Below are 11,850 nucleotides of genomic sequence, written 5' to 3'. Positions count from 1 at the left end.
AACGATAGTTTGAAAAAATGGTTTGCAAAAATCCGCTCTTTGCTGCTCTCTGAGCTATTCTTAAAGCAGCATATTTGCTTTTCAGCTGTAGTTTATGGCTTGGAAAGAGAAAATATTCCAACAGCAAGAGAGGGTAATTCTGTAAAAAGCTCAGGGCATCTCACTAGCATATCATTCCTAGTAGAAAATTACAGACTACTGCTTCATCTGTTTTTCTGCTGCCCCCTTGAGTGCCCATTGCTTACTTTAGGACAGCCACATCTGCACAAAGAGCAGCTCTTGCTCCGGCTGCCACAAGCCCTGCACAATAAGCTTCCAAGATCTGGGCCATGCTGGCAAAAATGGGGGCTGACTCCTTGGCCAAACCCAGACCCGTGTATTTACAAATACTTACAAATGCTGAAAGCAGATAGAAAATCCTGCCAGCCTTCCCCCGTCTACAATCCTGAGTGCTTTTCAGCCTGAGCTGAGCTTTAACGCCCCTCTCCCCAAACACACACACCCCTACACGCACCCCTCCCCGGCTATTTCCTCTGCAGAAGGCAACTCAGAAAATAAAATAGCTCCATTTCTTCCAGGCATGTCTGAGAAGCCATTTTCTAATAGTAAAACCAATGGGTTCAGCTGCTTTAATAACTGTGGTATTAGCTTGACCTGAATTGCTTTCAGGGCTTGAGGATTGTGACCCTCACACACGAAACTGCAGGGGGAATGACTCCAGTGTTACCTGCTGTGGGGCCTCCAGGGTCCATTGCAAGTCACTGCAAGAACTCTCTTCTCCCGCCAGATGTTTCTCCAGCAGCCTTGCTTCATGGGTCACATCATCTCTGAAGGGTCTCTTCTACTTTCCAGCCTTCCTAGTCCCATTGTACAGTAACTCTTGTGGGTGCCTCTGCCTTAGAGGCCATCACTGAAATGTCCTGTCTCATCTCAACACCTGGACATGACAAAGCCATTTCCACACATGGGATTGGTCTGGATTCTGAAACCAGCCCCAGCAACAAACATGGAAAACATCTCCAGATTACATCTGTGGGGCAGTCATGGAACAATCTGTCTTAACCTCCCAGTGGCAAATGAGTGAGAGTGAGTTTTCAGATGCCACCTTGAAACAGTACCTTCTGACCATTGTAGACAGGGAAAAAAAGAGGGGAATGAAATAAAAGGAGCAGTTTTTCTTCAAAAGTGCTCTCATAGGATTACAGTTCTCATCCTCGGGGCAGGGGAAGGGACTGTCTTTGTTTTCAAATGCATCTTGGCAGGCAGCAAATTAGGCAACATGGAAATGGTTACAACACCACTGGGACCTTTACTGAAGATGCCTAAAGGACCAGGGCCTGGGCAAAGGCGAAGGTGACAGTGATGCTGGTAAGATCTTGTCCAGGTCATAATTTTTGCCTACATCACTGTTGCCTTCAGACAACCAGAGAAAACATTAGATAAACAACCAGCAACAGGCCAATTCTCTCCTCCTCACTAAACATATCCAAACACCTCCTTTTAAGTCTCCTCTTTCACATGCCTCTTACAATGCCACTGGAGTAATATTTAACCTTTATCTCCGCGGCTCAGAAAGGAGATGGAAGAACTGGAAAAGGACAGAAAGATATTGGGAGGATGATGAGAAGTAAGGAAGAATTTTTTCATCAGCCAACTATATCAAGACACATTGGTCTAGAAAAGAGATGACTAGAGTGAAAGTAGATCACATCAGAGGTGAGAGGCAAGGAGAAGGTCAATAGGCAATAACTACTCATCTGTCTCTCAGTACAAGAACAAAGAGGCAAGAAATGAAACTAGCAGATGGCAACTTCACATTCAGCCAGAGGAGGTACTTCTTCCTACCATACACAATCCAGCTGTGTGACCCATTACTGTTAGTTATTGTAGATCCAGCAGTTTTGCCTGGCTCAAAAACCCACAAGACAAACTCGCAGAAGTGGATGGACAAAGTAATGGGAAAAGAGAAAAGCCACCAAAGCAAATACTGCTGTGGTCAGGAGGAACGTACCCTGACCCAACAAACAGGGCCAAACTGTGATGCTGAGTAAGGAGGAGCATGAGACCATCTCCTGGGTCAGCCAACTGTGGTGAACCATTCACAGAGATTTACACCTCCCCATTGCCCCACCTCATTCCCATGCATCATTAAATCATTACTATCGTCATTAAAAACTGGCCACAGTGACTTCCATCAGCACGCTGCCTCATGCCATCTAAAGAAAATGTGCCCTGCCTTTATGCTGCCTGTTGCCAGCTCCTGACTGGAGATTAACATATTCTTGACCGAGTTAAAGAGATGTTCTTGTCTGAAGCCATTCTACAAAACATAGTTAATGACTTGTATGAAGGAAAGCTTGCTTAGTGTGGAAAGGAGACAGCTGAGGGGCGTCCTAGTTATAGTCTCCCACTGCCTGAAGGGCATTACAGAGAAGACAGAGCCAGATTCTTCTCAGAGGTGCCCAGTGACAGGGCAGAAGGCCAGGGGCACAAGTTGCAAGAGGGGTTGGATGTGAGGAGAAAACTTTCCCGTGAGAGCAGTGCAGCCCTGGGACAGGCGCCAGACAGATGGTGGGATCTCCGTCCTTGAAGATATTGAGCACTCAACTGGATGAGGGCCTGAGCTACTTGACCTAGCATTGTGGTGAGCCCTGCTGAGCACACAGGGTTGGATTGGAAACTTCCAGAGATGCTTTCTGACATAAATCTTTGTCAGATTCTGGGAACCATATCCCATCCGGTGTGACCAGCCTTGCAAGCCAGGACTGATCATCCATGTTTGATCAAATACATAAGTGTTTCTGACAGAGGAACAACATCCTCCATGCACGATTGAGACACCAACCCACAGAATTCTTGGGTGGTTCGGTGCTCAGCCGTCAGCTCTGACTCACACAGTACCTCTGCACTGCTGCCCGCCCTGCAGTGCTGGAAAGGATTTGCATGAGGGAGGAGCTGTACCTGGCACACATGCTGAAGCACCTTCAGCCACTTTTCTGACTATCTCATTGAAGGATTATCTGTAGTAGCGATTCTCACAAATCTCACAGATGTCGCCTTGTCCATGGTAAGAGTAGGGAGCCGTCAAGAGTCATCCTTAGGATCCAGCATGTAGCAGCCTTCATGTGGTGCCCTCTGGGGAATACTTGAAGGTTTTAAAGAAAACAGAAGCAATCTCTTTTGTTTCTAATTACTCTTTAAACAAAAGTATCACCTACCAGCTCTACCCAAGCTCAGTGCCCCGTTGAGCCAGGTACACCAGGCTCTACAGCTCCAGCTCCATTGCCCTGAGGAACTGTTGCCCAGATAGAAAAGGTAGGAACAGGCAATGACACTATGCCTGTTGTCCCACGTGGGATCAGGTGGACACTGGTAAGTGGTTCACTTTACCCCTAAAGGAGAGAAATGGGCAGCTCCTGTGATTCAGCCCTTCCTAAGACACAAAGTCCAAATCATCTGTAGCAGTCTCTCATGGACCCCAGTTAATGTCATGGACAGTTTAAAGGACCAGCTTAGATGCATTTTTGCATGACTGCAAGAGGTGAGCAAAATCATCCCTCAGAGAGACACTTGTTGGAGCTAACAAAAGCTGTATGGTACTCACATGAGAGCTCAGATCTGCAGCCTTAGCTGAATTCCTTCATGAAAATCGCCTCTATACTCTCAGGAATAACAACAATATTATTTTTCTCTTTCTCCCTCTCTCTCCCTCTGTCTGTAATTTGCTCTTCCTGGTGGAAGGGAAAGGAAGTGTAAATTATTGCAACACTGACAAGACCTGAATAGCATCTTCTGTCACTAACAGCAAACCTTAGGAAGCAGAACACACATCTGTCAGAGCTTTGCAGAATCTGGAGATGCTATCCATGTGCTTGTTTACTGACTGAAAAGATAAGCATGAAAGCAATTCAAAGCATGTCCTTTTTTATCTCACTTATTTCTCCAGTTTCTGGCACATCTCAGGTGTTGACTAAGCAAATTCACAATTGTTTAGCACTGAATGCACTGAGATGGGCCAGATCTAACTACTCAAGCAGGCAAACTCTAATGTACATTTGCCTTGTCCCTTTTGCAACCCAGGAACTCAAATTACTTGCTCTTTCTGTGCAGCTGGAGGGCCCAGAAGTAATTGAAGCTGACTGAGCAACGTGTAGACCGCAGTCTTACAACAGTGGTCAAATGTTATCTTGTGAAAGATTCTTTACACGTTGTGGCTGGAGCCAAAATACCTCAAGCAGAAATTTGACATAGGATTTTTCATCCCTAATCAGACTCTCAGTTGGGGTAATGACAGAATAATCACTAACACTTTTGTATAAGGCTCCCATATTTCTACCAGATGACGTCTCAACACATACGTGTTGCACAGCAGTTCCATAGTGAGCACTACGTACACATGCTGGATTTACTGAGCACACACAGAGGATGATTTTACGGGTGTGCCCAGAACACCCAGGACTGGTTGAGCACAAGCAGGTTGACTACAGAAATCATGGACCAAGGTTTTGAAGCTTTCAGGTCGTTTTGGATTCACTGGTTGTACACATTAAAAATAGGTCTGCACACATCGTGGTTGCCATTCAGGATGCTTGGATATTGACCGTACATTTGGAGATATTTATTGCTGCGTCACACAGCGCTACTCTCTGAATAGACTACCAGACACTCAGAAATACTGGAAAAACAGCCCAGATTCTGTTTTTTGGCCTGTACAAAATTTCTGCATGGGAAAAAGAGGACTTGCTCAGGAATCCTGTCTCTAGAGCGACTCCCCAGATACTGAGGTCTCCAAAATTTAAGAAGGGCTATACTTATTTAGCTCATCCTGAGTGGTTCTCCTCTTCTCCTCCCTAGCTGGGCTACACACTGCTAATCAACAAAGCTAGTGTATGAAGAGAGACGAATGATGTGTGATAATCCACCAGGGAGCCGCTTTCTGTAGAAGATGATTTTAATGTAAGGATTCCAAGTGCTTTAAGATCCTGTGAGCTAGCTGGAGGACACCCGGAGCAGGCTCTGTTTAATTAATTGATTCCTTGCTTCTGATAGGTATCCAGAGATTTTTACTAGAACTGTGCTCCTAATCCTTTACGTGATCTTGTACCATCTTGCTAGCAGCTGTCTTCACCGGTGGTGCTAGACACTCCCAATAGAGAGCTCACTGAAGAGATACCACTGGTGGCTTGAGGTCACTGTAACATGTGCCCATGACTTACACATGACTTTTATGTTCACTGAAAGTCACATTAAAGACAGCTGAGTACACCACTGTTTGCCCTGGGGAGTGCACAGAAAGGATGCACTTTTCTTAGGTGTTTGCCTAAAGACCTACAGGTCTTTAAACCTGTATTTTTAATCATTAGTAAGAAAGTCTAGGAAATATGCTTTGACAAACTAGAGCTGAAATGGACAAAAAGTACCGATTTCAGTGAATGGACATTTTGGAGTAGTGTCAGGTCAGCAGGAGCATCTCTAACATGGCAGAGCAACTCCGCGCTGCTAGCCCTAGCACAGACACGGCCGTTCCTGGCAGAGCCACCCGGTGCTGCTGGAGGCCCCCTTGTAAGGATGGGACAGAGCCTTCACCGCGCTGCCATGCTGGGTGGAAGTCCTAGCGTGCAGACAAGCCCCTGGACTTCTGACTCCAGGGTGACATAGCTGTGGTTTGGGTTAATTCAGCAGTACAGCAGCTTTCGCCTCAGTTGCTGTGCCTCTCAGGGCTGCCTCCTTTCAGTTTCAGAGAAGAAGAAAAAAGAAACAGCCAGAAGCTGGCTGCTTCATTCAAAACTGCACAGTGTGACTTACAGCGGGAGTAAATCTCATCAGCTTCAGCTTCTACGGAGGCAAAATTCCCTCCTCTAGTCTCGATGCTCTTTTGTCAGGAGCACGAACACGCAGAAAACTGAACGTTGCCACCATTATTTGCATCTATTGTTCTACAAACGACAGATTCAGAGGAACAGGATTTTAAAAAAAAAAAAAAGGAAACAACCCAAAGGTCTGTCAATTCTGTAAAAAGCATTCCTGCACTGCAGGGTGGGTGGTCTGCTTGGAAGCTGTTATGGTGTCAGCACAAACCAGCACAAAAGATTAGTGATGTGTGTGCAAATACAGCAGTCTGATCATCGCATTTGAAGCCAGGTTAGCCGAGTGGCTTACCTGTGTACTGAATCATGTTTAACACACGTACTTCACTAACTGGCAGTCAAGTGGGAAATGCCGCTCCAACATTGCATCCACTCTCTGTTAGGAATGTAAGTGGCATTTTAAAACCAAGATGGATACACTCTCATTTTACACACCGGCAAACAAAGGCATAAAACTCACCAAAAATGATAAATTCTGGGACGTGGAAAATGAGGTGTCTTTGAAAACAGAGCAGTAAGTTACTTGTCCAGCTTCACTGAATAAATCACTAACAAGATGGAAAGCAAAATCAAGTCCTTTTGCAGGTCGTCCAGAGCAAAAACTTTACCGCTGTATTTGCAGCACCAAACACTGAAATTCTTTTTCTTTTTGGAAAACAGCTATTGACTTTTGTATCAAATATGAAACATTTTAATATGTACTTTGTAGGTGTGAGTCTTATAACTAACGTAAACGAAAATTCTTGCTATTCTTACAGCTGTGTTAATGTAAAAAAACCACAATGCATTAAAGTGAAGCTGCGTAACTGAAGATATTGTCTGGCTTAGTGTCAAGTTAGAGGAAAGCGTATTTGGGTGGGGATTATACAACCAAGCATTATGGCTGATTTCAAATAATTTAGCAATATTCCACTTATTACGAATTCACTTAAATCTTCATAGTGTTAAAATCAGTTGTCCCATTAGCTCTGCGGATGAAAGTCCAACGGCATTCATGGAACAGTGATAAGAGTACCCTCTAGTGGTCATTGTCACAGATATTAATTAAACTTTTGTAAGTAAGCCGTTAGTGTATCTGCTTTCTCATGCAAACAGGGTACACAGAAAGTTTATTAAAATATGCACGTGAATACGCTGTATGTTATTCATGCTATATCAGTCCAACAGACACAACTGCAAGGTTTTATCTTGTTTATTCACCAAAAATGCTATGCATTTAATAAAAATATTTTAACACTTTCTGTAGCTTAGGGCAAAATAATTCTTCTATTTGCAATTTTCAAAATTGTCAAGGAAACCCTCAGGAAGGATATAAAAAAATGACAGAGCAGTAAGTTTGGTCTCCGTACCAGAGACCTTAGTAGAAACTATAACAGAGAATGGAATTAATGTACAGCTGCATAAAGATGATCTGTTGAGAAGAAAGCAATGTGGCTACTGTAAAGGGAGTCATGATTTACTGATCTTTACAGATCCATTGCAGTTCTCTGGAGCAATCATGGAATATGTAGATTTCCCATTTAATCATAACTTTTTAAAGATGCCTAAGTATAGAATTCACTGTAAGATAATATAGAAATTAGCATCTGAAAATCATTAAACATAAAAACAGAATCAGAACACAAGTACTAGGCTGGAATGTATAAGTAACTTACTGGCAGCTTCAGTCAAGTTAGCTTTAGTTAGACTAAGCAGGAGTTATGGCATCGGAAACTGTCAAAGGTAAGGGACAGATGGATTGAGTCTTTCCAGAAGCAAAAGATTAGGAAGAATAGCTTGAATGCCAAGTAGCCAGCAAGCATGCTTTGTCTGCATTTAATTTCCAAACACACCTCCTAGACATGTACCACAGCACAAGAATTTGCCATATCATACTAGTATCACACTGGTCTTCATTTAATCGTTGTATTGCGTGATTAAGTTAGTAAGTAAAGTTCTTGTTATCTGCTACCACACAAGCATACTACTTACTGGGTGAGTCCTCTGGCATTTGCCATGTAAACAGACGAGTCAAGAGAACTGATGTCCTGTGTGAGGAACTTTGCAACCAGGATTCTGCCTAAGTTAAGATGATTTTATGTTGTACAGAAGTTTGCTGCAGTGTGTAATTCTGAGCAATCACTTTGGGAAAGGTAAGAAGTAGCAAGAAAGCAAGTTTCACAGCATCAAGTGAATTAATGAAATGATGAAAGAAAAGAAAGGAAAGTATTTAAATTATCAGGGTATTAGGGCAGAAACTGAGGTTGTACATCACAGCACTAAAATGTTCCAGAAGACCACTCCTGTGGACAACAGGAGGGACAGACTCAGAAAATAAAGAAATTGGGATAAAGCATTCCAGTGCTTTTGAATGCACCATGAGAAATTACATTGCTCAGAGAAGAGATGGAGTGGCTAGTGCAGATAAACGGTCCAAGTCCATGGATGTTTGAGGTGATTTGTACCGGCACTTTCAGACTTTGGTAGACACCAAGGTAAGAGTTAATGAATCCATGAGATGTTGCTGGGACTTCACCAACTCTGGTTTTCTTGCCTTCTCAGAAAAGAAAAAAAAAAAAAAGAGTTGAAAGTCATAAAAATACCTCAAACATAACCTAGGAAAATGTGCAACATTCAGAACTTCCTGCAAATCTCAGGGAAAAAAACCACAAAAAACACCAAAACTGGAAAAACAAGAAGTGAAAAAATGTGACTTGAGGAAGATCCAAACTTTGACAGATCAAAATCCAAGCTGATTGAGTTTAACACTAACCACGCTGGCACACCCTAGAGAGACAGAGCACATCCAGACTCACGAAAAAGTAACACATCCCTCCCGGCATGGGACTGCACCGGTGGTGCATCGGCTGCAACGGCTGGCAGCTGCATGTCAGGTCTCCAACCAGGCAACAGCCAGATGCTAGGCAGGATGCTTTTCTAGACAGGTGAGGATGTTTTCACTCAATGGTGAACCATTTCATTGTCTCCAAATTCAGAGAGGATGCTGAAAAGAGGGAGCCTTTGACCTCTGTTGTAATTAAAGCTCCAGCTGAGTGAAAACCAAGGAAGTGCAGTCTCCTGCAACAAAAGTGCCATGTCACTAGATCACTAACTAGATCCCAAACCTGGTCAGGAAGAGAAAAAACTCTTTTTTTTCCCTTTTTATTTTCCTTCACAAATTACTTCCCAAGCTCTAAGCACTAACTGGACATACCACGCTTTTCAGAAAAAGGGTTCCAGCAAATGGCAAAGATCAGCGTACCTACACTGCAAAGAAAACCAATTCTGAAAGAGAACAAACCAACCTCAAAAATAAATGGGAGGATCTGGCTTACCTTGCAGCTGCTGTGCAAGAGTTTGATTTGAACAGATTAACCAGGAACATTTGGATGAAGGGGAGGTAAGACAGGAATGTAGTATATGTCTCAAACCTGTAAGAAAGGAGTTAGGGGCATCAGGAAATCTTTTAATTTTCCTTCACTCATGAAGTTTCAACTAAATCAGAGGTATTAACACCTTTGGAACCCCTTTTTCCCTGTTCCAAGAAAGACATCAATTCATGTTGCATGTTAAATTGCTATGGTCACTGCTACTCTTTCTGGCCAGGCAAAGCCACGGTTTCCCCTAGGGAAAAAAAACCACAAAACTAAGACAACAATATCAAATAACTGAAGGAATCCAGGTAGCAAGTGAAGACCCTGATCAGAAACTATTTTCTGGTCATGCTGAGAGGATACATTCCGATTATGTTCAAGATTCATACGCTGTGCATGGCATAGTCCCTCAGAAGCACCTCCCACTGGTCCTGCATTCCTAGGAGGCTTAAGCCGTATGTTGGCTCCGTATTTCCCTCACAGGTAGGTTGGTGTGAACCTGAAGTGCATGGTCCAGTCACTAAGATCAATTCCACATCCTCCTTCTCCTCCTGTGCTTCAACGCACTGAACTGGCCACGGTTCCTGGTGGCGTCCGTCCTGAAGAGCAGGACAGAGACCTGGAGGTGCATGCGGCCCGCACTGTAAGATGAACTTCTCATCACACATTTGCAGCTAACATTAGGCAACTGAATTCTGAAGAGAGATCTGATCAAACCTGTGGACAACGGCACCAAAATGTTTTGCAGAGATCTGCAAGTACCGGAAGAGACACATCTTGCTTAAATCCTGGTAACTGGGACATGATTTTCTTGCAACAGCAGACTTTGTCAGCTGTTTTACGGTTTTCTGTTCCAGCTACTCTGCACACAGGAACAAGTCAGGCTGACTTGGAAGCAATCATAAAAAGAATCTCTTTATGGTATGGTTTAAAAAAAAAAAAAGGTATAATACATTGAATGATATAAAGCAGAAATTTGAAGAATTTCTTTTTAAATACTTACATTCTCAATCTCCTTAAATACTTCAGGAAGACCAGAAATTTACACTTGTCTCCAGAATGCTCTCGAGCCTTTCACCATCAATACAGCTAGATCTCATGTCTCAGAGATTAGTATAATAGATGATGTACTGATTTTCTGTCTCAGAAATGCCCAAGATCCTCTTAATAGAAAGAAAAAGTGACTAAAGCATTAGGCAAAGTTTCTTAATGTTTTTAAGTTGCTACAAGAAAGGTTCCTGCACGGATTAAATAACTGGCCAGATAGGAATATTGAGAGAGGGAAAAAAATCTGCCAATGCACACATCCCTTTTACCTGATATGCGAATATCCCTACACATGACAAGCCTTGCACATTTGGAACCGCCCCCCCCAAAAACCTGAAGAGTTTGATTTCATGACAGTTGAGACAGGTCTTCAAACCCATTTCCACAGCATCTCCTCTACCAGCCATTGGTGGGGCAAGAAAAACCTCCCACTACCTTAGTTTCAGAAAAAAATACATAGTTTCCTACTTTCCTACAAGGTTTTTATTCTTTGTATTGAAGATACCAAATTGTCAAAGGCTGCTATGCTGCAGTTATAGAACATGTTTGTTGTTTTGCCACAGTTTCTCATGCTTTATGTGCAGGGAGGAGAAAGATGATTTTCCTGGTAAAATAGTGCAAGAGGATTTCTTTCTGGAAATCAACAACAAAAGTGTGCAGTCAGCTTTGTGGCAATCTCTGAAACAGTAAAAAGCAGCATTTTTTCATCATGCCTTGACATTTTCCTGTTCACAGATGTGAAACCAGTGTTTTCTATTGATATTATAAGCAAACATATTAAAGTCCTATTCAGTAAAAGTAATAAAACAGAAAAGTCATGTACAATGCTAGCAAATAGAAAAGATTTACATTGTAATTTCACATTCTGTCATCTTCTGTAACAAGAAAATAATAACAAACTTGCATTAAGATCTCCTGTCAGGGAAGAATGCCAATTTTTGTCTTTAAACATTTGCACTTCAATTCTTGCCTACCTGTTCTTTTCAGATCTGTTGCTCAAGCATTCAACACTTTACGTGTTTCCTCCATTATCTATCTGTTCAACCAAGATTATATACATCAATTGGGAGAAGATAAATGGAGCGTGAAGACAGGTCACATTACTATGAAAATCCCCTCCTACAGGTAGTGAGCAAATGAGAAAATCTCACAGAGAGATGACAAACTTAATTTACTCTGCGTGTCCCATTCTGTCCAGCAGGATGATTCACTGCATATCTCTGATCCATGAGCTATGGCATAGGTGAATTCAGAAAGAGAACATACAAATCCAAGCAGGTGCACTCTCCGGTTTTAACAAGTTCCCTTCGTTTTTCATAGGTCACATGCTTCTTTTTCACCAAGAAGCCAGCAATACTCTGCCATTTATTTATTTAAGGTAACGTAAGAAATGGGTATATCAAACTAAAAACCCAATGGAAATATAATCGCAAAGGGAATGGTATTTTTTGCCTTACATCCTTAAGGATGCCATTGAACTGTTCTCTCCCATAAAAGCATTTGAAGTCATTGGACAAAATCCAATGCCTTAGTCATGCTAAGAGGCAGCAGCCAACAGCCTGTGTGTATTGGCTGGGCAGTTG

Source organism: Aptenodytes forsteri, unplaced genomic scaffold (genome assembly GCF_000699145.1).
Source record: "Aptenodytes forsteri isolate BGI_AS27 unplaced genomic scaffold, ASM69914v1 Scaffold167, whole genome shotgun sequence".
Lineage (NCBI taxonomy): Eukaryota > Metazoa > Chordata > Aves > Sphenisciformes > Spheniscidae > Aptenodytes > Aptenodytes forsteri.
The sequence above is the reverse complement of the archived record's forward strand: the minus strand, read 5'-3'. Positions refer to the sequence as shown.